This window comes from Acanthopagrus latus, chromosome 7 (genome assembly GCF_904848185.1).
Source record: "Acanthopagrus latus isolate v.2019 chromosome 7, fAcaLat1.1, whole genome shotgun sequence".
Lineage (NCBI taxonomy): Eukaryota > Metazoa > Chordata > Actinopteri > Spariformes > Sparidae > Acanthopagrus > Acanthopagrus latus.
Window position 1 is genome coordinate 5267558 of NC_051045.1, and position 24948 is coordinate 5292505.

Sequence of the window (24948 nt, forward strand, 5' to 3'; positions counted from 1 at the left end):
TCAGACATAATAATTACGCAGAAATAACTATTTTGAACCCGGGTTTATTAATAATAGCTGTGCTTTTCTACGCAAGTCTGCAACAAATGGAGAAAAAACAAAGGAGGCCAAAGGATTTAGAGTGCTTAAAAGCATAGGTAGGGCTGCACAAAATAACTGTCACATGTTTTTGGCTCTAATTTCCCCCCTCATACTCATCTTATTGCTCATCAGCTAAGTTGTCAGGTCTGCTACATCCCTTTGATGGCATCACTGACAATTAGCAAGACGATGCCACACAAAACCATCTGGACAGGCACATCTCGCGTTGCTGAGGGAGACAGTTTCTGGTGTGACAAAAATAAATCTCAAGGTCAGTCACTGTCACTTTTTAAAAGTATCAGATTCCTTCAGAGGTAGATTTATGGGATTGGATTTATTTTGAGAAGGTTTACTGGCTGATGACGGGGTGTCTCAGAGACTGTTAAGTGGAGATGAGGAATTAAAGCAGTGAAGTATACAACCCTGTCCCTGCCTAATGTTCCTATTGTTTTATATATTACAGTACTTCATTGTCAGGGTACAGACCAACAACTGGATTTATTCAAAAGGTAGTAAATATGTTGAAGATAGATAGATAGATAGATAGATAGATAGATAGATAGATAGATAGATAGATAGATAGATAGATAGATAGATAGATAGATAGATAGATAGATAGATAGATAGATGGATGGACCTGGGACATCATCATTCTAGTACGCACAGAAAAAAAACGATCAATTATCAAGAGGGGCGGGAAATTGATTTTTGCCCGCCCCATACGCAGCAAATGTTCCACATAAATATATGATGCTTTGACAAACCTCTTTGTATTAAACGTGAAGGGCCTTGGCAATGAAAGTCAGACTAAATATAACTCTGTTAAGGCCCGACCGCACCAGCGAGCGAGACAGAAATTCTGTGGTTAAAATCTTCATTGGAACGACCACAGTGAAGTAAATGTTTTGGTCAATGTGGACGCATGAATTTGTAGTAACCTTTGAAGGAACAGAGGCTCGAAACGAAGGAAGCTGTCTTTGTTATGTCGCTCTGTCCACGTTTAATTCAAACTGCTGGAGGATAAACTGCTCCACAAAACAGACAGGGTTTACAGACAGTTAGGAGAAAGGAGTCGATGGTATGAATGCATATTTTAAATAAACTGGGCGAATTCATTGCCTTGTTAGCAGCCAAGCTAACAAGATAGCTAACTGTTGCATACACCAAAAAAAACATAATTGAACAGTGAGGTGCTCATCATCGTCATGGTGAAGTTCTGTAGTCCACAAATCATTTCTGGAGCTTCACAGCGAAACAGAGCACACCCACTTCAGACAGGGTGGATGCTAACGCCTATAGCTTAGCAGCTACAGTGAAGAGTTTGGCTTTAAAAGGTGCCGAACTGATGTATTTTCAAACCAATTTAAGATCTGAACTACTGGAGGCTCAGATCACTTTGGAAAAGCTGTATGGAGCCATCTCAAAATTTCTTTTTCAGCTTTAATTTTTAAAATAAGTCTCCATCTACTTCTGCTTCACTTTATGTGGACTACAGAACCTCACCTGATTTTCAATAGACAGGAAGGTGAGTAGATAATTACTGAATGTTCCTTTTTGGGTTGAACTAATCATTAAATGGTTACCGGTCAGTTAGCTTGCTTGTTAGCTTGTGATGTAACACTCTGCAAATAGTGCTAAGCTATTAGCGAGTGCTAATATCCCTGTTTTTTGATATCTTTAAAAATAAATCACATTTGATTCTGACATCTCGTTAGGTTTTGATCATGTCTAACTCTTTCGTTCATTTTGTGTGTTTTGTGTGTCATTTGTTGTGTCAGTATTTTGCAAAATCATTCAGGGGATGTTCGTTGTGTAAGACTGTGGCCTCTCGACTTCTCCTGTCACGTCTGTTTTGTATCTGTTACCTGGTTTTATGCTGTTGTGTCTTTGTGCAAATAAACAAAACTAAAACTAAACAAACCCGAGAACAAAATACCAGGAGGGAGTAAACAGTCCAGAGCAGAGAAAACAGAAGGAAGCTCAGAGAGCTGTTGTGGTGCTAGCATGTTCCTGCTAGCTCCACAACAAGCCCTGCAGCAAATCCCCCCACGTCACCGAGCTTCTAGCACCACCTACATCCTGATGGGTTTAATTGTGCATCTCAAAGCAGTCATAACTGCGGTTTATATTGTTTTTCCCAACACAACAATTCAAGGTATTCTACGGACGCTGAAGGATTAAACGTTAGCTATAATCATTCCGTATTCGTTTTGAACTGCTTTGTTTTTCGCCGACAGGTTTTTGATCAAGGTTGCTGGGGCAAATGGGTCATTAAACAGAAAACTAGAACATACTGTCATTGTTTTGAAGAGCATGTTCGATGCGAGCCCTGCTCTCGCCACAGTAACTCATCCGCAGCTCTTCCATTGTGTGGTCCCATGATGCTTCTCTGCTTGTGTGTCCATACATCATGTTTGTGCGTGCTGTACTAAAGCAGATCCCCTACAGAATAGGCTCCGGAGTGTCATCTACACAGAGTTATCCCTCACCACTGGCTGACCGTGGCATTATTCCGATGGGGACTGTTTGACTAATAAGCATTTTCGCTTCACAAGTGCTGGCTCTAGTCAATGCCGCTGCTCTGGATATACATAGTGTATAGAGGACACCTTGAATTGGAAAAAAAGAAAGGTGGCCAACACTATTAAAAGCATCCACTGGTCCGGAAAACACACTGTGATTTCATTACAAAAATCATATAATGGTCGTAAACACAATAACAAAGTTGCACTTTCGCTTGGAGAATTTGCAGCGTATGTAGAACAGAAGCAGCCCTCTCTCCAGATGATTTTCTTCTTTTTTTTTTTTTGACAAGTTACACTCGAATGCGCAAAATATATCCTTTTGTTTGATTTCAATCTTACGAAACTGTTGCAGAGGTAAACAAATACTTTGCCGAGCAAAAAGGAGGAAAGCAGTCTCATAAAGATGTAAAATAAACGCAGCGTTGTTCTTGACTTTAGACGCACTGTGTCGGAAAAAGGAAACAAGCTGAACACGCCGTCCACACATCAGTGGGTCAGCTGAGAGTCGGTGATCCAGCTACGCTCTGCTGTGATTCATCTCTCCTTGAGTGGGCTGTTTTACAGTAAAATAAGGCGTTAACATTGAGAAAATGAAGCTTTTTTTTAAAAAGTGTTACATAAATGTAGCAGAGCAAAAATAGCTCATTTTGCTCTGGGATATCCTTGAGTGAAGTACATGTATTTTAAATCTTGAGTGGTTTCTTCTTTTCTGAGGTTAAATTCTGTTGCAGCAACCACATTAAAACTTGTGCTGTATGGTTTCTGGGACATATCGATATAAAACTGAGAAATATCTGTAATAAAATTCATGTGCATTCTGCCTGTGGATGACCCTTTATGGTTTGAGCTGAGGGTGAGAAAGAAAGCAGCAAAAAATAACTCATTGACCCTCTCTGCGCTGGTAGACGCTGCATATTTCGACAACCGCCCGCTAAAACTATTTTGGCTCTATGATGCTACCTGAGTGTTTTCCTCCCACACGCAGTTAAAAAATGCACATAGCAAAATGACCTCTTTCTTTGTGCTCAGTTTTGTGGAAGTGAGCATTGGCAGAGTCACTTGCAAATTTGTTTCCTATCTATATTAATATTTATGTCTCTGCTGTAAATAATATTTGCCTCAGCCACCCAAACATATTCACAGCGCTCTGAGAAATTCAGTTCTGATGAGCAAATCTCAGCCGTGGATTCGGAAGTTTTTGTGCTGCCGCGTGCCGTGCGGTGAGCCCCGGCCCAGGTCCGAGCCCGCTGTTACTCGGTAAGGTGTTGCGATCCCCTCAGCAGACCACCCTGACAACCTCTGCCTCTGTTGTTCGCCTTCCCTGCAGTAAAAAAGAAAAAAAAAAGAAAAAAAGCCTCGCAGCAGAGGGATTCAGTCCGTGGAGGTTTCCACCATCAGATGGTGTATAACGTCTGGCAGTCTCTCACGGTAGGGCTTTGGTAGAAGTTCAGCACACATGAGACACCATCATTTGAAAAACATCTGTCACTCTGACAAATAATAAGTGCACAGGGCCTCCAGGGAAAAGGGAAGTGCGAGCTCCATATTTTATTTCTTTCTGTACAACACTGCGACTGACTGCTGTTTTTGTGTGTGGTGAACTGTACTTTATGTCTAATGCGATGCATGCTCACACTGACAATTGACATTTTAAGGGCATTACCCTTGACAAGGCGACCTGGACAAATGAAAGGAAAAGGCAGAATGATTTATCAGGGGGACTGGCGAAATATTTTGATTTACATTTTTTCTGCGCCGTTTCAAATGAATCTCCGAGACGTCTCACCACACCCCTGCTCCGGGCTGTGTGAGCTGTCTGCAGAGCAGCCTGATGACCTGAGATCAGGTAGGGCTATATCTCCCCAGGGCGCTTGCAAAGCCAAGACAACGCTGCACTGCTCTCCTTTTCTAATTCTGCCAGTTCCTCCTGGCTTAATTGAGAATTTGAACAAACAAATTAATCATTGCAGCCCATAAAAATGACAGGATTCATGCAGTAGCATTCTTCATTCTCTCTAATTTGTTGTGTGTTGTCGTCCCCCCGCCCCTCTTCCCGTGCCTTTTCTCAAACCCCCACAGTATTTTTTGTGCTGAATCTGCTGGTTTACCCCCTTATGAAAATTACAAATACTTGTCAAGGTTAACGAGTTAATATTCTCATTCAATATTTATTTTATGGGCGAAAGAAAGCGTCTCCCTTCAGCGCGTCCTCTTCCAGAGCGAGGATGGGTTTGTTAATCAAAATGACAAGGACAGTGTCCTTTTGATAATCCCCTGAATCATCGAGAATAAAAAATGAACTTTATTAATCAGCGGCCCCTGATTAATTGTTATGAAGTGTTGCTCATCCATTTCCCCTGCATTTCCGTAATTTTCACAGAAGCCTAACAATCTCCCCAATGATTTGAAGCCTTTTGAGCTGGCGTTGCATTCAGCAGCATAGCAATAAATAGCTGGGCAGCACACTCTTCTTCCTGGATGAGCTTCTACACAGCAGACTTGTACAAATACGCAATGTTTATTCTCCCTCTCTGCTTACCGCATGACTTTTTTTTTTCTTTATATAACATCTCAGCTTTTTTTTTCCGCCTCTGAGTTTGCATTTTCAAAATAGCATTGTTCAAAAAACATCAATACTGACACTAACATCAGTTTAGTAGCAGCCATCAGTCTTGCCTTTATGTTTGTATCCCGCATCAATACTGCAGTTTCTGCCCACTTAATCCTTGACTGCGAGGCGAGAATGTGTTTCTCCTGAGGTGGACACAACAGTCCAGTTCAGCAATGTTACCACCGAAAACCACATATAAAATCAAACATGAATGAGTTTTTATGTTACACATTATCTACAATTAACAAGCCAGACACAGACGACCTCCACACAGTGAAACATCCCCAAATCCTGTTTTTTACTTAAAGACACATGACAATTAATAGTGCATACATCTATGAAGTCTATGATTAATATATGACATTGAATGTCGTTTTCGCATCGGATGGTGCGAGGCTGGGATTCTGATGTAATTTACATGAGTGTGCGAGACGTGTGGTACTCATTTGCTCTGAAGTGATGCCCATGAAACAGAATATACAAACGTTAGGAAAGTTTCATATCAGAAGGGTGTCTTTCTCTCTCTCTTTCTTTCTTATTCCTCAAGGCGTATTATTACAGAGGGGGGCCAGATGAAGAGAGAATATTTCATGCTATGCCCATTAATCAGCAGCCATCCATTTTACTTTATTTACGTAGAAGTTATTATTTTTACACCCAGCCCCATATTTAAAAGTCCAGTGTAAGGAAATTATACATTTAACGAGTGCTCGCTGTGAATTTCAGCCTCTTCAACAGATTTAAGGGGGTTGGGTGGCTCACATGCAATTAATTGTGGAGGTGTTTTATCCATCAGAATGAATAATTTAAAGGGAATGTTAATAGGTATCCCAGTCCTGGCCAAAGGAACGGAGACAAAGTGTTGTTGAAAGACGTTTCATTACTTCCCCTCTGATGCTGCTCTTCATTTGTTCTCACGTGTCTTTTTTTTTTGGGTCAGCCTTGTCGAAATTAAAAGTGGCAAAAAAGCAATAATAATGGTTATAATAATAAAATAATAACAATAATAATGAAAGGAATGTATGTAAATACATGTCTATAAAAAAAGAAAATGTTAGTTTAAGATTAACACCACATTTTAACACCGCCATTTTAGCTTGATTCATTTCAAAACTGGATAATGGCTCAGTGTCAGAATTAAAATCATTGCAGAACAAAGACTGTGGTTAAACTTTCCCCATAAATAAAACCAAGTCTGGTTCACAGCACATGGGAACCAAAGTAAATCTGAGCGAGAGGTTCCCCTACAGAGTCACCTTTGAAAAAATCAGCTTTGTGCAACATAAATTGTCCTTGGGAGGGGCGTTAAAGCCCCAATCCCTCATTTTTTTGCAAGTATGTTCACATAAATTACAGAGGACTTTGAGTTATGGATTAAATATTTAAACAATTATCGTGTTTTCCTGCCGTTTTCCCCCAAAACACTGTATGCAAACAAACCTTCAAACATTCAGTGTTTGAAAAGACATACAGTGTTACTTATAGATTACAGATTTGGGTCTTTTAGCGTGGAAAAGGACATTATATGCATTCTTGAGCTGAAAAGTTTTGTGAATACTAACAAATTTATCACATAACCCTGAAAAAAAAGATTATCTTGGCTAAAAAAAAACCCACAGCTCCTCTTGAAGTAAACATTAAATTGATTATGTCTGAGACTTGATCTCAGTACAGCTTTGACTGATTCCTCCTGTGTGTGTGTGTGTGTGTGTGTGTGTGTGTGTGCATGTGTGTGTCTGTTCTGGTGGGAAACAATGTGAACTTCAGCGGCTCCCCCACGCACAGAGGGATGACATCAGAAAGAAGTCGTCTCTGTCAGATGCAATAAAGGGACGTCCACATGTGCATAGTCCCCCATCCTTCACACTTTGTGTACAGCCAACCCTCAACATAAATTAGCTATGGTGACTACTCTCCTTTCAACGGCCATCCAAGACAAGGACGTTTGGAGGGAAAAAGAAAAAAAGAGAAGGTGCACTGAGGGTGTGTTTTGAGCCAGGTCCCCCCACCCCCCAAAAAAAATCTAAAAACGTAAATTCAGATGAGATGTTGCAAAATTTATTTTCCAACACTGTCCTTTTCCCCTCTGTAACACCGTTAATTTTTCACAAAAGGATTCACAAATACATGAGTCCTTTTGTACAGTCTCCTCAGATGGAGATCTATGGCATTGTGAACAAAAGACACTCCTTCAATGACAAGTGCCAAGTACATCAGCCAGTCCCTCTTTTCAAGTAATTCCAACCCTGGCTATTCAGGGTTTGCCCTGTGGCGAGACCGAGCACTTCGTTCTCCAGAAATAGCCATAGCTCATCTTTCACAAGGACTCAGGTCGTCTTATCACGGGAGAGAGAGAGAGAGAGGTTCATTTGAATTTCTGTCTCTTTAATATGCCTGGCAATCATGATGCCCGCTTAATATTGAAGTTTGGGGAGCGCTTGGTGTTGCTCTCCCCCCCCCCCGGGCTCTGTGGCAGGCACAAAGAACTTGTAACTTGCCATCAAATATCTTATCGCACGACTTTATCTGCCAGCGGTGGACAACAGTCGCACCTCAGCAGCTCTGTTGGAGAGAAATCCTCCATCCTAAATGTGTTTATTCTTTTCCTACCCTGATAGCATTCAATGGGGTTTGTATGTACAAACAAACATACTGTTGAATGGATACGCTGAATGCTAAAAGCTTAATAATTGTATAACACTTAAAACAAAGACTTGGTTTGCTCTGCTGGCTTTGTATTTATTTGTTGCCCACTGCACCTCATGAAATCTGAGTTTCCTTTTGTTCCCTGTTCACACAGCAGAAAAAAAAAAAAGCAAAATTGGCTTACCACATCTAATTAACACCCAAATACACCTTGACAACTTTTGCATGACACTCACTCCGCTAAAATCTTTTTAGAATAACAAAAAAAAAAAAAAAAGAAATCCACACTTCAACTGAAAAGAGAGGCGTTTTTCTTGATAAATTTAAGATAAAAGACGTGGCAGTCATTTTCTCCCATGACATATTTGTTCTTTAACAACAAATCAATGGCTGTGAAAGCTTGGCACCTGAATACAGAACAATGGGGAGATGAAGCGAAGATTGTCTTCATTAGGCACATTAATATTCATAGAAAGTAGAAAATCTGACACCACGGAGGACTTGGTAACCTTTTCTCATATTAGATTTTTTTTTTCAACTTCTTAACACAATTAAAGTCCAGCAATGACTTAATTAATGCGGCTTTCTGTCAGGCGCTTTAAAGAACTGTCAATTTGGCCTGGGTCTGCCTGTCAGCAGGGAAGAAAGACAGTCATCCCACTCTTACAGGAGACAGTCGGAATCACAGTGCCGGATAAAGTCACATTCTCAGACACCTTGCCAAATTGATTCTTTTAAGGGTTTTCTTGCAGATTACCATTTCTTCCCTCCTGTCTCTTATTCTGCACGAGTGTCAAATCTGAGAGAAAATCTAAATTCAGTTTTAGGTACGGGCTATTACCATCCTCTCCTATTGTGCTGGTTGTTGCTGATACCCTGTTAAATTATGATTTGAATGAAACATTTCTCGTGCAAGACAGTGTCCTCAGAGCTCTGAATCAATTACCGAGATACCGGGAACAATATGATGCGGGTAGGAACACGCTGCCCTTTGCAGTTGCAAAAGTTATTGAATCAACAACATTAACTCAATTATTCCCTTTTTTTGCGTGAAGTTACTGCATGTTTTTTATCCTCGTTATGTGTTTTCCACGACAAATGATATCAGGGAAACATCGTAATGATTGTGCGGTGAGTTTCTTGGTAGATCAGCCCCGCACTGAGGCTGTGACGAACGAGGCGGGTGCATTTTTTCCCCCCTCAGAACCAGAACTGTCTTCAAGTGGAAGCCACAGGCTGTCCAAACAAGATGACAGTGCAAATGGGCTGCTGCTAATGACTGATTCTCCTCCTGCCTGGGTTTTGATCAAAAATAGCTCGTTCCCCTCTCTCTGTCTCCAATGGTAGCAACCAAAATTGAGGTAATGGGCCTTACTTTAGAGGCTGACACAGCTGCGGGATTTGTTATCACTTTGACGGAGATCGGTCACACTTTATTATAAGTGAGCTGAGATTTTCAAGAAGCGCTGCGAGCAGAAACAGAAATAGATACGTGCATTATTGTCGCTGCTTTGCGAGTCACATTTTTATAAACTCTTTCTCCATCTTATTGATGTAAATTTGTTTAATATAATATTGGAAGAGTAATGCAGTCAGAATCAGATTTTCCACATTTATTTTCTCATTTATCCACTAGGTGTGACCGGAGGGGGGGAGGGATTCATACACTGCCATTCTCTGTATTAATGAACCAATACCTGTGATCATTCTGCAGGAGGTGTAACTGGCTTGGCAGGTGTGCTGCCACTGGGAAACAGATTAAAATAGTCAGGGTTCCTTTCAAGGCTTGTACAGAAAACAATGGAGGCTTCACAAGGTAATCATGCCATTATATGAGACGGAGGGACTAATTGGAATTATACTAGAACAGGCAGGGAGCTCATTAAAACCTTGAGCACTACCTCATGATAAACAGTCACTTTAAGGGCTGGCACTAATATGATGAGGCAAAGTCTTTATTTCTCACTTTCCAATGAACACATCTGATGTTTAAGCTCCTTACACTCTCTCAGCAGGTATCGTGTGGAATGTAAGACTCCTTAATTGCCACTGGAAATTAGTACGATGGTTATATCGAGAGCTTTTGTCGTCATGCAGAAACCCTGACTGAGATGATACTGTGTCGCCGCTCAAGCCCCTGCACCATTTTGAATTCCCTGTAATAGAATCACACTGAGCTTTTCATACTTCGTATTAACATTTCGTATTTTGTCATGTGCTTTTCAACATGCATTTCATTATAACAAATTGAATCGTGCGTTAAAATATTAATTGTTCGACTTTGCTCATTACAAACCTATAAAACCTCACCGCCGATACAATACCATAATAACACAGCGAGCTTGTTATGGACTCTGACAACCCCTGATTAAAATCAGACTCATTTTGCTTGATGAGAAATTGGCTTTACCCAAAATAACTTTATATCCCCCTGCTTTTCAACCACAGTTCATTAGCTCCATCTTGCTCAGGCAGGATTCTTTGTGCCATTTTGACTGTATTCAAATCTCTCTAATGCCATCTCATGTTTAAAGACTGGCCATAAATCCCATATCAGTTCTTAATGACCACTGCCGGCCAGCCGGTAATATGTCATTGTTCGCAGGCGATCACCCAGCGGGGAATAGACCATGCCAGTCTTTGTAATTGCACACCCAGAAAGATTTATATTGCCATTATGCACACCCATAAGAAATAATTCAAACATATCATTGAAAAAAACAGCCTGCACACTGCTGATCCCCAAATCTCCACTGAGCATCTCGCTAGTATAATATTCTACTGCCTCTGCTAACATGGCTTTAATGTCTCCTAGTAAAGATGTCTTGAACACTCATACTCCATATGTCTATTTAGTGGCAATACTGTTTCTCCTTCTGCAGGGTGCTTTGGACGAGTACGCAATGACTGCATAGGAAAATACAAGATGTCACGGAGCTCTACAGTGGCTGAGTGGCCGGAATATTCCTCGTACATCAATTAGCTGGCGCAGTGTGCATCCACATAAACTCCTCCAAGTACACTCCTGCTTTTTTTATCCTAAGCGCCCTCAATCCTTGGATAGCTCTGAGATGTGGTGATTGAAGACACTGTTAGCTGAACTCCCCAAGTGTGCCGCGGGAGCTTTGTTGTGCAGCCTGTCCCCGGTTCCTCCTGAGAGGGGAGGCAGGTGTAGGCTGACGCAGGTTTGATCACCTTGGTGAATGTGGACCTAAGTGGCTTCTCCGCGTCCGCAGGGAGGACAACAGCAGCCAAGTGCGGAGGGACGAGTGTTTGACTTGGGCTAATGAATTGCCTGGTTGAACAGAATTACATCATGCTTGTTTTCTTTAAAAGGATTTGACAGGTACTCAAATATGCTGGTTGACGTTATAATTTAAACTACGGCACCGCATGAGGGGAACAGATAGAAAATGTATTTGTAGATTGATAAAATGTTACGCTGCCCAGGGTATGCAGGATGTTTATTCATGAACGGCGCTTGTAACGTGTTAGGCTTCGGTTGACGTACTTAAAATTTTAGGAAAATGGACAGGTAGTAACACCAGAATGATGGTGGCCTCTGCTTGTTCTCTTTGTCCTGGTTAGAGGGGCCGGAGAAGTAGAGGGGAAGTTAAAATGCCCTGCTGAAGTCAGCCATCAAAAGCAGGCCAGTCATGCAGACTCCTGTTTCAGAGTCTACTGAGACCGCTCCCAGGGACTCTTTGTTCCTTTTCAACCAGACTGCTGCTGTCTCCGTGCTCAGGGGGCTCACTCACCAGTGACAGCCACAGTCAGATCATACCCCCACAATCAAATACAGTTTTATTAGATCTGTCTTGCAGAGCGGCACTCCACTGCAAAAACATGTTTTGTTCTCTTTAACCTATTCCACCGGGGACACAAACCAACAGTGACACTGTCATTTGTGAGCAATGCAGTATGACTCCCTTGTGGTACAAATGTCAGATTATACCGTGCAGTACTAGTTATCCTCCCTAAATATAGCCTCTCTGGTATCATAGCCTGTCGCAAGAAATTCATGGCTTCACACACATGGCCTTTAGTGGAACCCCAGACACTGTCACAAACCTTAGGAAGTCGCCAGGATGAGACTAATTGTAAATTCATATCTGTCTGCAGACTCTCCTTGTAATTCTGAGAAGAGAGGCACCTGCCCCCAGCTTGATCCTGGCTCGTAATGTGTGATGTGCACTTTTCAGTCCCAGCAGATATCAAATTGATTTGCACATGGAATTGCCATCTCTTGTTAAGCTGGCATTTAAGTAGCGTATTAGAATTAAAAAGGCACGTGTATGACCAGCCGCGAGACGGTTGGGATACAGGTCACTCGCACTATTTTACTACTCTTAGAGGTTTAATTAACCAGGCTTAAAGCCCCTTTTCAATCTGCTTCTTACTGTGAGTGATGGGATCCTGTATGACAACACTATTTTCTGCCCATATCAACAGTTTCTGGTTATTTCACATTAGAGATTTTCTGTGTTTCTTTTTCTTTCTCTGTGCTCTTCTCATTGGTTTGAAGAACAGTAGGAAAATTGTGACGTCACGTATCGTGCACCAGTTAGGATCTGCCAGAACTGGAGTCAAGATCTCAGGAAAGTTGTTGTGGAATATATGATTAGATTGAACTTTACCTGCATAATTGCAATGAAGTATAATTTATTTTATACCTATAAATAAATGCAACCTTTACGTGTTAATTTTGTCACCTGATTTAGATCTAGTCTTAGTCTTTCAATGAACATGTTTGTTGTCCTTGGTTGAAGCTTAATCATTTAATTGTCATCAGTTTCATTAAGAGACATTTTAGTTTTGATAAGTGAAATCATAGCATGCTTTTGTGTAACATTTCCGCAATATAATGTCTAAAAACTTTGTGGTCTGTGTGGTGTGTACCTACATTATTCTAAATGTTTCCAATAATGTTCAAACCCAGACAAACACGTACATTTGCAATAGAAAAAGGTACATTTCATTTGGTTGCCTGTCATCTGTGAACATTTCAACTTAAGTCAAATCAGATTTACACTGGCGATAGTGATTGTTTAACATTGAAGAAAACAGCTCCCCTGATCTCACACAGTGTTTTGATTGCTAGAAGCAGATTTCACATTCTGTGGGTTTAAGTCTTCTAAGAATCCCCCTACAGCTGTCGCCGTCTTTGTTGTGTACAGCTAGCATGGTTACACATTTTGTTCTTGTCTATCACAGCGTGGCAAAGGCACTGTTTACAGCGTCACACACAGTGTCCCTCTGCTCTGCAGTAATACAACAGTCTTAATCTGGTTTTCATTTCCAAACTCTGGCTTCTGCAACAACACCGTGCTCTCTCTGTCGGTTTTCCCACCAAGAATTAGCGTTAGCATTAGCGTCACCATTACCTGTTCTATCCACAGCAAAGTAGCAAATCGTTAAGAGGCTGGATTCAAACACCTGTTCGTTAACATACTGCAAACCAGGGTTTAGTGTCATTAGAGAAGCTGAAACATCGGAGAGAGTTGTTTTTTGCCGAACATCAAGAGAAAGATTCAGATGGTTGACCCCCGACATTCATCCTGGAACTTACGCATTTCTTCTGATTCAACAGATAGCTGAGTGAGACTAATGTTATGTCCACATCCACATCATATAATAAAGTTATATTACCTTACCATTTTATGAGTACTATATCTGTTCATTTATTTGTCTGTCATCTGTTTTTTATCCCTTGATAAAAAACATGGCATAATATTTTTTCACGACTTTGTTTTTCAAAGGTTACCTGTTATTTAGTTTTAGTCTCATTTTTATTGTTGAAAAAAGGTCAACAAATATTTTTCATCACAGCTTTTGTTGACAAAATTAACATTGACCTTAAGTTGTTTTTCGCAGCTTTAATTGATGCTTACTTACTGAATATTTAATTTCATGAAGTTCAGATTTGAAGTGAGTTTTCAGGGGCTTTAAATACCAAAAACTACCTGGAGATTAAAACATTACAGTCCATTACTGCGCCGTTTTCTATGGAAAATAAAAGGAGCTGTTCCTGATCTGAAGCTGAGGTGAATCAAAAGCACACATCACTGCAACATGATCATCATTTCTCTCTTGAAGAGCTGCTTGTTTTTCTCTTGTCTCTCACACAAGGCTTAGTATAATTCATGGGCTTTTCATGCTGTTATCATGGGAGAAAATTACACACAAACAGCAGGTGAGGTCACATCAACAAGGTGAAAAAAAAAAAAAACAAAACACCACGAAGCAGCAGCTGTTAAGTTCACACGTCATTCATCTGGCCAAGATCACTCCGAGCATGACGTGCGTCCAGCATGTCAAGTCAGAGACAGCATGTCATGCACAGAATGCTTACAGGAGCAATTTTATGTCCCCAGGGTCCAATGTTCCCAGGAACCTGTGTTCCCAAGGTCCTATATGTTACCAGGGACCAATAGTCCCAAGGTCCTATGTTCCCAGGAACCTATAGTCCCAAGGTACTATATTCCCAAGGTCCTATGTTCCCAGGAACCTGTGTTCCCAAGGTCCTATATGTTACCAGGGACCTATATTCCAACGTACTATATTCCCATGGTACTATTCCAAGGGTCCTAATTTCACAGGGTGCTGTTTCAAGGGTCCTGTCTTTCCACAGTTATATGTTCCCAGGGTCTTATGTTGCCAAGAGCCTGTGTGCCAAGGGTCTTTATTCCCAGGGTCCTGTCTTTCAAGGGTCCTATGTTCCACAGATCATATATTCCAAGGGTCCTATGTTCACAGGGCCCTATGTTCAACAGATTCTACAGATTCCCTGGGTTCAGCCTTGAGGTGGGAATACAGGACCCTTTGTCATGTAAATGTTATGTGCCATATAAAACTGTGGAACGTGGGACAATGGAAATACAGGACATGACTTCAATGCTTACTTAGAGAGAATATTATACATGTTTTATATACTAAGCTAAGTTTAATTTGCTCTCTTGACATTTCTGAAAAGTTTCATCTCACACTTTGGACTTTTTGTAAAAAGGAATCTCAAGTTTTTCCAGTGATAAATGGGACTTCCACACCGTTGAAACAAAACAACAAAATGACTCAAGGGTTTACTGCTAGCTTTAGTTTTGTATTTTTACTGGAGTGAACTGTAGTGAAGATATTTTTTAAAAGAATAATACTGTTGCTTTGTTACTATCAAGAAATCAGTCAAAGTTGCATATAGTAGATTTTTTTCTTTTCAGACATCCAGCCCTATAAATAATCAAGGCTTTCTCCGATCCCTCAGAGTAATTATCTGTGTTCTCTGACAGACGCAGGCAGCAGCAAACTGACAGGACTCCATGAGGGAGATGTTGTGTAAATTTTATGAGTGACAAAGGAGATTAGCAGCGTGACTCTCTACATGTAACTTTGACCTCCTTGGGGGAAGGTGAACAGGAGGCAAGAGAGGAGCCACCCAAGGACCCGGTTCTGTTTCATTTTCATGCCACGTCCTAATTCAACGCATCGCGACAAATATGGTGAGAAATAGGAGCAGCACAATTGATCGAGATATAATAAAATCGCAATAACAGCGATATCCAAATACCAAGGAGCTGCAGTTTCTTGATAAAAGTAAAATGCATGACAAAATAGCATTATAATGGCTTACTGTAGCCCTGCAGAGATGTCCTGGCCTACACATCATTTTCTCCAGATGTAAGAGAGCTTGTTTGTTTGGCACAGCCCCCCCAACAAACGTCACATCATCATGATTTTAATCAGGTTTTTCGGTGGAATCTTATCACATTTAAAATATCTGTCAAAATAGACCTAATACCACGCAGCCCTGGTGAGAATTTTGAAATAGAGTTGACAATATTTCAATAGATTTGTGAAAAAGATACGGCATAAAGACAGTGATGAAACAATTGTGATCCGATGTCAGCAAAAAAAAAGAAAAAAAAAGTCACATGTGTGTCTTGTGTGTGTCTTGTGCGAGTTAGGAGTCTCAGACAATGTCTATCATTTCCCAAAGTGTGTTTACATTAGTCTGTTGTCATATTTTGGCAGACAGATGGGGTATTGTGTTGGTTTTGGTGGAAAGCAATAGTTTTCCACAGATATAGTGATTCTGAAGAGGCACTCATCAGTTAAATAGCAACCTGCCTCGACGATTGCTGTCTCCGAAACTCCCCCTTTATCATACCCCTATTGTGTGCCGCAACCGACGGACCAACCCTAAGCATTCTTGGCTCTGATTTTCCATTGATGGTCTTTCATATAGTGAGTCTGCTCAGAGAGGCTTTGTTCCCCATAATTACAGTGCCTGTGATTTCAGCACGTACGTATGTCTTGCCTCCAGCTCTGTGATTGTCAAGGAGATTTGATGGAGGCATCAACTGCATGTGAGTGAAGGGGAGCATGGTCGTGCCTTCACACACTTCTGTTTACCCTAAGTGTCAGAGGGCTGATGTCACCCTGAGAGAGAACAGAAGAGGTTGGCCTCGGTGGATTCCTCTACATCGCTCTCCCTCTGTCTGGTTGTCTGTCTGTCTGTCTCTCTGGACATGTTGTAGGAAGCGATGATAACAGGGCGGGTGTACGGAGTTCAGTGGACACGCGGCATTGCAAATCTCCCTGGCCATCTTGCACGGCTCACGCTGTTCAAACAGGTTCCACGCCGGCTTGTGTCTTGTCTTGTCAAGTGGCTGACATTCTGATTTAATCAACATCCACGCCTGCCAGATGAATTAGATCACTATCAAAAATGCACAGGGAGCGCCATGTCCCTCACTTGTCAGAACCAAACTCATCTGCTCATTTATTTATTACATTCTCCATGAGAGCAGCGTTGTAGCACTGTGCGGGCTTAAGGTTGTCTGCCCTTGATGCTTTGTTAAACTTGGATGAGCCCCAGGGACTTTTATAATTCTATCTCAAACTCACATCAGTTTGAAAGCACATAATGGTGGTCTGGAGAAGAAAAACAAACAAGTCATTCCTTCCGCCTGTCTTTGGAACATCGACTACAGTCTGCTCTCTGTGAGAAATGAAGCCACTACTTTGTTTTAATTTCCAATCCTATCTAGCTGTTAATAAATCTAAGATCCAAGCGCTCCACATAGATATGAGACATTCTTTGTTTTTATTTGACGAATGACATGGAAATGTTTGGATACGTATGTTGATTACGATTTCCACGGAACGCCGCACCTATTACTCCTTGTTTTTTTTTAGTCTGCTGTGATGATTAAAATAAATGGGGAGGTCGAGCGCACGCTGGCAAAGCAACTGAGGGAAACATTATAATCTAGAAACAGATGAAATGGACGGATGTTGTGTTCACTTGATGGTATCAACGCCAAGCGGCTCATTCCCTGAATGGAGATCGTTTCTGGAACTATGTTCTTTCTGAGAAAATGTCTTCTCTTATGTGAACTCGGGCTTTTATATTAAATTCACCGTTTTGTTCAATATTTGAAAAGAGCCAGTACAGGAAGCCCGAATGGACTGAACTGAATTGTATTAGACAATTGTATATCAGAGTGATATCCAACTCTAAGAAACGACAAAAGTCCATTTCATTTCAGGTTTAATAAAATTACTGAGCTTCATGTTGTCTGTGTACTACTACAAGAAGGAGAGAGCTGTATGGGAACGGTTCAGTGTGTTCCTAATGTGAGTGTATGTTGCATGAATTATCAGTGGGAGGACGGCTGTGGTTTAGCTGAGCTGAAGAGATTCAGATTGAGATGTCCACTCACGGCTCACTGGTTTGATATTTCCATCATCGACAGCAAAGGAGACTCTGACAGTTGGGCTGCACAAAGCCAGCTGTTTTCATGGTTTGAAGCGTCCTGAACGTGCAGCCAAGTTGAAGGATTGGTAGGAGATTATTAACCAAAGTGACACCCAGAACACAGGCATCCGCAGTCGGAAAATCACTGGGTCTCTCACGTTCTCTCTCGCTGCCGCTCTCTTTCTCGCTCTTTAATTCAAGAGCTACGGCAAAGTGCTCTGGCATGTTTGTGTCAAAAGTTCCAAATTGAAAAGTGTGATAAGGTGGGAGGGACATTAAAAATACATGAACACACATCTGTGGACTAATGTGAAAAAGACAGGGGAGAGAGAAAAAAAAAAGCAAAGGTGGGGTGATGATCACGGTAATGCTTATCACATGATTTGAAACTAAAATCACAGATTAGACCTGCAATTGGTGTATATGATGTTTCTCATTCATTCAGAAAACACAGATCCAAACCTTCTTTATTAACAGACAGTGATCTGGATCAGGTTCACTGCATGATTCACTCCCAAACCCTTTTTGAGTCTGGGATTTATTCACTTTCACTCTCTATTCACCCAACACATTATAAAGGAAACAATGACACTCTGAGGCACCAGAAACACACTTCTTAAAGTTGAGAGTTATCACCGAAAACAGCTCATGCGTAATTTTCCAAGTGGCAAATTCCTGAGTCTGTGCAGAAGCTGCAGCACAGTTACTGTTCCACTCTAAAGCAGTTGAAGTGAAAGCGTCTGCAGCAAAGGAGTTTACCCCACAGTACCTCTTCAGACTATCATAAGGCCTCAGAAACAGACAGGGAATCCATGTAAGTTAGGAAAACAAGAGTAGCCACACGTTCGTCACTAACTCTGGTCAAAAAGATTATCCTTAAAATTGGAATGCCCTCAAAAGTGATCGATCTCTCAAAAATAGCACCTAAGTGCTTCTCTTGAGCAAAACTTCTCAAAATCAGAGCAGCAGACTGGTTGATTCCAACACTGGAAACAACCACAACGCACTGTTTCCTTGATGTCCAATTAAATCGACAGTCTTTTTCCACTACGGCCCCCGTGCAAAATGTTGTAACTTTACGCATGCACACGGTGGTAAAAACGCACCATAAAATCCGTCATAAACTGCAGCAGCACTAGTGTCGTCTAAATGCTAAAACATCCCCGTCGTCAAGATCATGCTGGACAAACTTTGATGGTGAAACACATTAGCTTTAAAAAAAAAAAAAAAAAAAGACAAAACGAATCAATCGAGGCAGTGGCTGGACCAGCAATTCCCCTGTTGAGCGAGGTAAAATTACTGTTTTTGTAAGTGGAGTCTGGTGGCCTTGAGAGCAGTATAATGACGGTTTCTGGTTAAACACACGAAAAAACATGCAAGTCTTCATAATGCGTAAGACACCTAGAATAACAGTCTGAGCCTGTCAGTGGCGAAAACAAACACTTTAAGTGGATGTACTCTGACAGGTGCAGTTGACCACACGGATTATGACTGTAGTTGTAACTTTTTGTACCTATTAGTCATTTGCGCACCAAAATAGGCTAAATAAAAAAATAGCTCCCAGCATTAAAACTACCAGAATTAACCTTCACGCTCCCTTGCATCTTGCTCACACAGTTTTCCCCACATTTGGCAGCACACTTATCATTCAAGCGAGTATGATTATTTACGCTTCTTCGTTGAGAGAAACTGCTTGTATTTCTGCATTTCTTCCAGCTGCCTCCTCTCTGTAGCACTGCACTTGTCTCTAAGGGGAGTACATTAAAGGAAAACAAGGTATTTGTACGACCTAACTCTATAGATGGATCCTGTCGCCCGTTTGTGAAAAGATGTGCATCCACCGAGATAATCAAAAAACTCCCCACGTCACGGTTTGGGGCTGAGAATGAGGATACAGGCAAATACTTGAAACTCAGATTATGCTGACTGAGCAGTTTTTAGGAAGTTCTTGGAGACATTTCTGATATTGCTTTGCTTATGGTAAAATTGTTCTTTGGTGAACTTTATTATGGCTACCGCTGGCTTCCGCTTTGAGGCTCCTCTTGATAATACTGATAAAAAGCAAGTCTGGCCGCATAATAAGACACAACGGTAATATAATGCGTTTTTTGAGGGGACTTTTTTTTACACCCACTCAGCTCAACGCAGTGACATTACAAATAAGATCATTTTTAACAATATAAAATCTGAACTTTTTATTCGCCTTTTAAACAGGGCTGTAACGTGCCTCGATATGAATTAAGTGGAAGCTTGTAAAACTTTTAAACGTGGTTTCCAAAAACCACTGCTCTCCTGTTTGCTTTACTTGTGTAACACTATACTTTAGCACCTACATGATGGTATGTTTTCCATGAATTTAAATATATCTATCAGTTACAATGAGGTATGTTATTGTTTAATATTACCAGCCTGGACCCCTGTGGACTGGAGCTATAATCACTGCAGGCATCTGTGTGTGTTAAAAAAAAAATGATGCCAGCGTCTTTTCTAAGCTCATCTATCAAGGTAACAGTTCTCATCAGACATTTAGCGATTCCTCTGAAATCTCTTGACTGCCACTGAGTATCATTATGTGTCAATTGAATAACAGCCAGTGCAGAATAGGTGCTGCTTCATTGTTCTCTCATCCAGGTCAAGCCTCGGTCATTCCTGAATGTGATCTGAAAAATGTAACAATCTTCAGCGATGCCTCATACATGCATTGGGAAAAAAAAAAAAAAAAAAGAAAAGAAAAGGCATTTGGCTTCACTGGATCAGCATTCCTCTCAGGCCTGTGTACGGGAGTGAAAATACAATATCGTTTTGGGAGACGCTCGCATTCATCTCTGAATGAGCCTCTCTACCGAACCCTCACTTTGAGCCACCTCACAGGAAAGAAAGGGAAAAATCCTGAGGTTTAGGAAGAAATGAAACCCCCAGCGCTGCTCACTCATCTAAGAAACATTAAATGTACGGTTTGTTTACCCGCATGTGCACTTATGAATCCCAGGGGTGCCGCAACCTGTGTATAACTCACCCTTAGGGCCTTGGAGTATTTTTCACTATGAAATGAAATTTTATAGCATGCGAGATTAGCCGACACTAATGCAAGGTCAAAAATAATAGAATCAATAGGCAGGCTTGGCGATGTTAACATTTACAGAAAATAATGGGCTGAAAAGCGCTGTTGAAAACAGAATGAAATGAGTCTCTGCAGAATTCTTATTGATGGCTTTTCATTATTTCTAATAATTTGACTTTCTTTTGTGTGCTGTTGCCGGGGGTATGGCCCTTGCTGTGGTGCTGTGGTTTATCTTTCCATGTGTAGGTGTTTGTGTGTGTGTGTGTGTGTGTGTGCGTGCACTTTGATTCACGTGAGTGTAAGCGTGTGGGCGTGTGTTTGTGCTTTTTATGTGTACACGCACATGTTTTATGGTCAATAAACGGCTATTTTCTGCCAAAGTCTTTCGGCTGCTGATCACATCTCTGCTTGTAATGCTGCGATGGCAGTTTGGAAGATGAATCTCAGCAGATCGGCCAACTTTGTAGATTTGGGCCTCGTCTCACACTCAGAAATGTCTCAGAACGCAGGATGTTTATTGCCTAAGACAACACTTACTCCTTCAAAGAATGGGCCGACATCAGATGAAGGGGTCCGAGATAAACCCAAACGAGTGCTCTCTGTGACCCCATGTTTTATAGCCTATCGGATTACTTGGTATCTGCAGCTAATTCAAGTGTGATTACAGGGGGGTCTGAGATCCCTCTCCAATATAACCCCACTCACTGCCATTGTCTTTCCCTCAGACTAATGAAAATAATGGTTATGAATGTTTTTGGTGCTCTTTGATTGTCACATCAACTGTTTTTATTACTGTCATTATGGTTTAACATCGCACTGTTAATTCTGTTAATTAAAAAGCTGATTGCGTTCGCCAGTCTGTGATCTCCATTTGGTGAGTCCATATGGTAGAGATTGCTTGTTGTAAATTTCAATGAAGCCTTATCACAGCCTTGCTATGTATAATCAAGCTGTACAAGTGCCTCAATTGCAGAGAAACCCCCATCATCCTCCCCTGCAACTCTTGCGTCCACGACTTCACTCGAACTACCATTTTCTTTAAACGGCTTTTGTTTCGAAATGATTGCGCAGATTACGGGGTCGTTGTGTGCGAGCAAAGCAAGCACATTGAAATGCAGACAGTACAGTATGTAATATTGGATTTAGATCTAAAAAAAAAACAAAAACAAAAAAAAAAACATACAATTTCCACCCAAAGTTGACAATTCCAGTCTTCGATAATCTCGCTGAATGAAATGCTGCAGCAGTTACTGAAGACATACATAAAGGAAGCTACATTTCTAGTAGGTGTTGGCGATCTTGAAGCCGTCCACGCGACAAACACTTGCTTTTTTAAAATTCAGTCTATATGTTTAAAAATTCAGTGTTTGCATGATGAGCTCACTGACCCCTGACCCCATCACATCCCCATAATGAACCTTCACTGCCTTTACCTTTTATGTGCTGGTAAGCGACTCCTGCCTCATAGCATCCAGAAGCATGAAGGAAAGCCACCCCCACCCCCGAATAATGACGTCATCGTCCCTGTGATGTTTCACTCTGGACATATGCCCGGTTGGTAAACATGGACTAACCTTATTCCCACCACAAATTTGCAGCAAGGTGGTGATTTTCATGCACAAAAAAAGCAGTCGGGAAGTAAAGCAAAGCTTCATGTCGTTCAAAAAGTACAACTCAGACACTACGACTTCAAATACATACATGTACATCTAACATTTGTTCAGAGCTCACAGGCGATGACCTACTTCAGCTGGATTTTGTTTGTTGTTAGCTGTTTTTGGAAAGTCCCCCAGTCCACTCCTCTGTCTGAACACAGACTGGGTGAATCCCTAAAGGATAGATAAGGTTTGTTTTCTAGGTATCTAAGATAGTAATGTTAAGTTCAAGGACCACAATTAATCGACAGCGCCAGGAAACAGCGCGAAGACATTTCTTAAATTAAATCTAAATTGTTCTGACATTAACACAAGCACATGAGTATGTGTGGTTTGTTTTCACCAGACAAGATTTAGTACTGGGACGTGCTGTCAGCCGGATCAAAGCCTTGTTTCCTGTATCTGTCCTGAGAGCAGCTTTGTACATACAGACCTGAGAGCTCGGCTGTACTGGGCACTGCTGGAATTAAAACGCCAGGAACTGTCATCCCATGTTTTTGGAGGTTTGCCAAAAGCAAAAATTCTGAACTTAAAAACATGTCAAAACACCATACAACACCCAACCTGACCCAACCAGGCCTCACTTAGCAGCTGCTCGTGATACCAACCCGCCCCCCCCCCCCCCCAAAACCGGACCTCATGTATCTCTTATCTAAACAGAGGAGTTCTCATGATCTGTGGCGCAGCGTAAAACACATCATTCTGAGTGCGCCACATAACTCTTGTCATTGCAGGTCTTTGAATTCTTGACGAAGCTTTTGCTAAATAACGTTCTCATGCGTGTGGAATGTCAGTGGAGAGGAGACAGGGAGAGGGGGTGCACTCACGGACACGTCTGCCCCCATCAAGCCTGCTCGGGAGTGGACGTCTATCAGTTCAGAAGTCAGCGACTCGCACGAGTCATCCATTCCTCATTTTCATTCCCCCTGACAGGCCCGGGCTCTGTCTCTTCTCTGCAGTATTTACAGCCGTGGAATCTGTTTATGTCACACAGATGTAAATGTTTATACTTGATGAACGCTGGCTGAGGTTTTACAGTCCGAAAAAGATGCGTACGGTTTCGAATGTGTGGAGATAGTTTAGCTTAATTTACTGTCATCATTAGGAATGTGAGATCTGTCTCAGACACTGGCTATTGGGTTTTAAAGTGTGGTGCCAGGTTTACATGTTTAATAGAGGTCTGTTTGTAGTGCCAAACCCGGCAGCATCCTTGTTAGGCTCGCGTCTGCAAATGCCAGCTGACGTGGAATAAATTAACTGGTTTATAGTTTTTATTTTACGCATGAATAACTTTCTTAAAGCGTGTTTTACCGCAACCACAACAAATCAGTCGTGAGGACTTAAAGTACAACAAAGTAAAGTGGTAGGTCGAGCATGTTAATGGTTTAAGTTATCCATCAGGGAGTGTGTTGACCATAATGGGGAACTAGACACAGTGTTATCCCCGGCTGATATTTTGGTGAAAGAGAAGCGGGGAAATAACACCTTTGGGCAGAGGACTGCAGTCTTAATTTGTTAAAGCCATTGTCCTGAGCTCTTTTCAGGAGGCGAGCTATTTATCATTTAGACGGCCGTTATTTTTAATGAGTCTGTTATCATTCATTTTAGGGCATCCCACCTTTCCTTGACACGGATAGTATTTCTTTTTATATAGGACATAGGATTTATGTCTCCCTCTCGTCACAGCCTCTCTTCCTCTCTCCCTCGGCTGGGAGCTGTCAGCTGGATGGCAGTTTGGGAAGGTGCGGTGGTACGCTGCCCTCCACCACCCGGCACACTGGGGCCACTGAGCTCACAGGGCTCAAAACTATAACCTGCCTTTGTGAAACCACTTACACAACAGAAAATGCTCCCATATTGTTACCCCCCCCCCCCCCCATGTCTTCTGTCTGTGTGCTTTAAAGAACTCGGTGCTTCAACAGAGGACATGAAACCTTTTTTTAAGTTTTGTTCACAAATCTGCTCAGGGTTCAATTAATCAGTAGTACACACTGGAAGCATTTACCTGGAAATTAAAATCCCTGAGAGCTGGAAACCACAAAGTCTAGACTGTGAAAAGATCCCAGCATTGAAACATCACAGACTTGAAACGTGATGACATTTAATAAGCTTTAAAGAAGTTTTTAACAGTGGATGTCCTTGAGCCATAAATACAATTCAATTGAAACAAATGTAAAACGTGATTTGAACATGTGTTGTGTCTCATACTACCACAGCCTGGCTGACAGTGACTCTGGGCTTTCAGGGATGGACAGAAGCAGACAGCTGTAAAAGAAAGGGGCGCGCAAGATGTACAACTGACGACAAACAGGAGCGTCATTCCACGCAATAATCATTTCATCTTGATTATATTGTTGGAAGCCAAAATATTGATTGCAAATAAAATTCAATTAGTCGCCCATCCCTACTCTAAATAGGTCACGGATCTTTAAGGATTCATATACTGTCTGTAATAGCTGCTGCAGTATTATCACTTGCACCACCTGGATGATATTTTCTTTATGAGTGCACGGCTGAGATTATAAAATTTGTTCTTGAAAAATAAATAAAAATACATAAATAAAGTAATAAAGTAGATAAGTGGATGCGTTGTTGGATGTTTTAGTTTCAGCTGC

General features: G+C 41.4%; 1 protein-coding gene and 1 long non-coding RNA gene across 4 annotated transcripts in view; one reads left to right on the forward strand and one right to left on the reverse strand.

Annotated features, from left to right (window-relative positions):
• The window catches only part of LOC119022785 (teashirt homolog 2), a 108520-nt gene that overhangs the window by 55544 nt on the left and 28028 nt on the right, over positions 1-24948 (reverse strand). The window lies entirely within an intron of this gene.
• On the forward strand, positions 75-11079 carry LOC119022788. Of its 2 annotated transcripts, none has more exons than XR_005076070.1 (3): positions 75-137; positions 214-352; positions 10746-11079. It is a non-coding gene; the product is annotated as an uncharacterized LOC119022788 (long non-coding RNA). The 2 variants fall into 2 exon arrangements; XR_005076071.1 differs by lacking the exon at positions 10746-11079 and adding an exon at positions 1860-2120.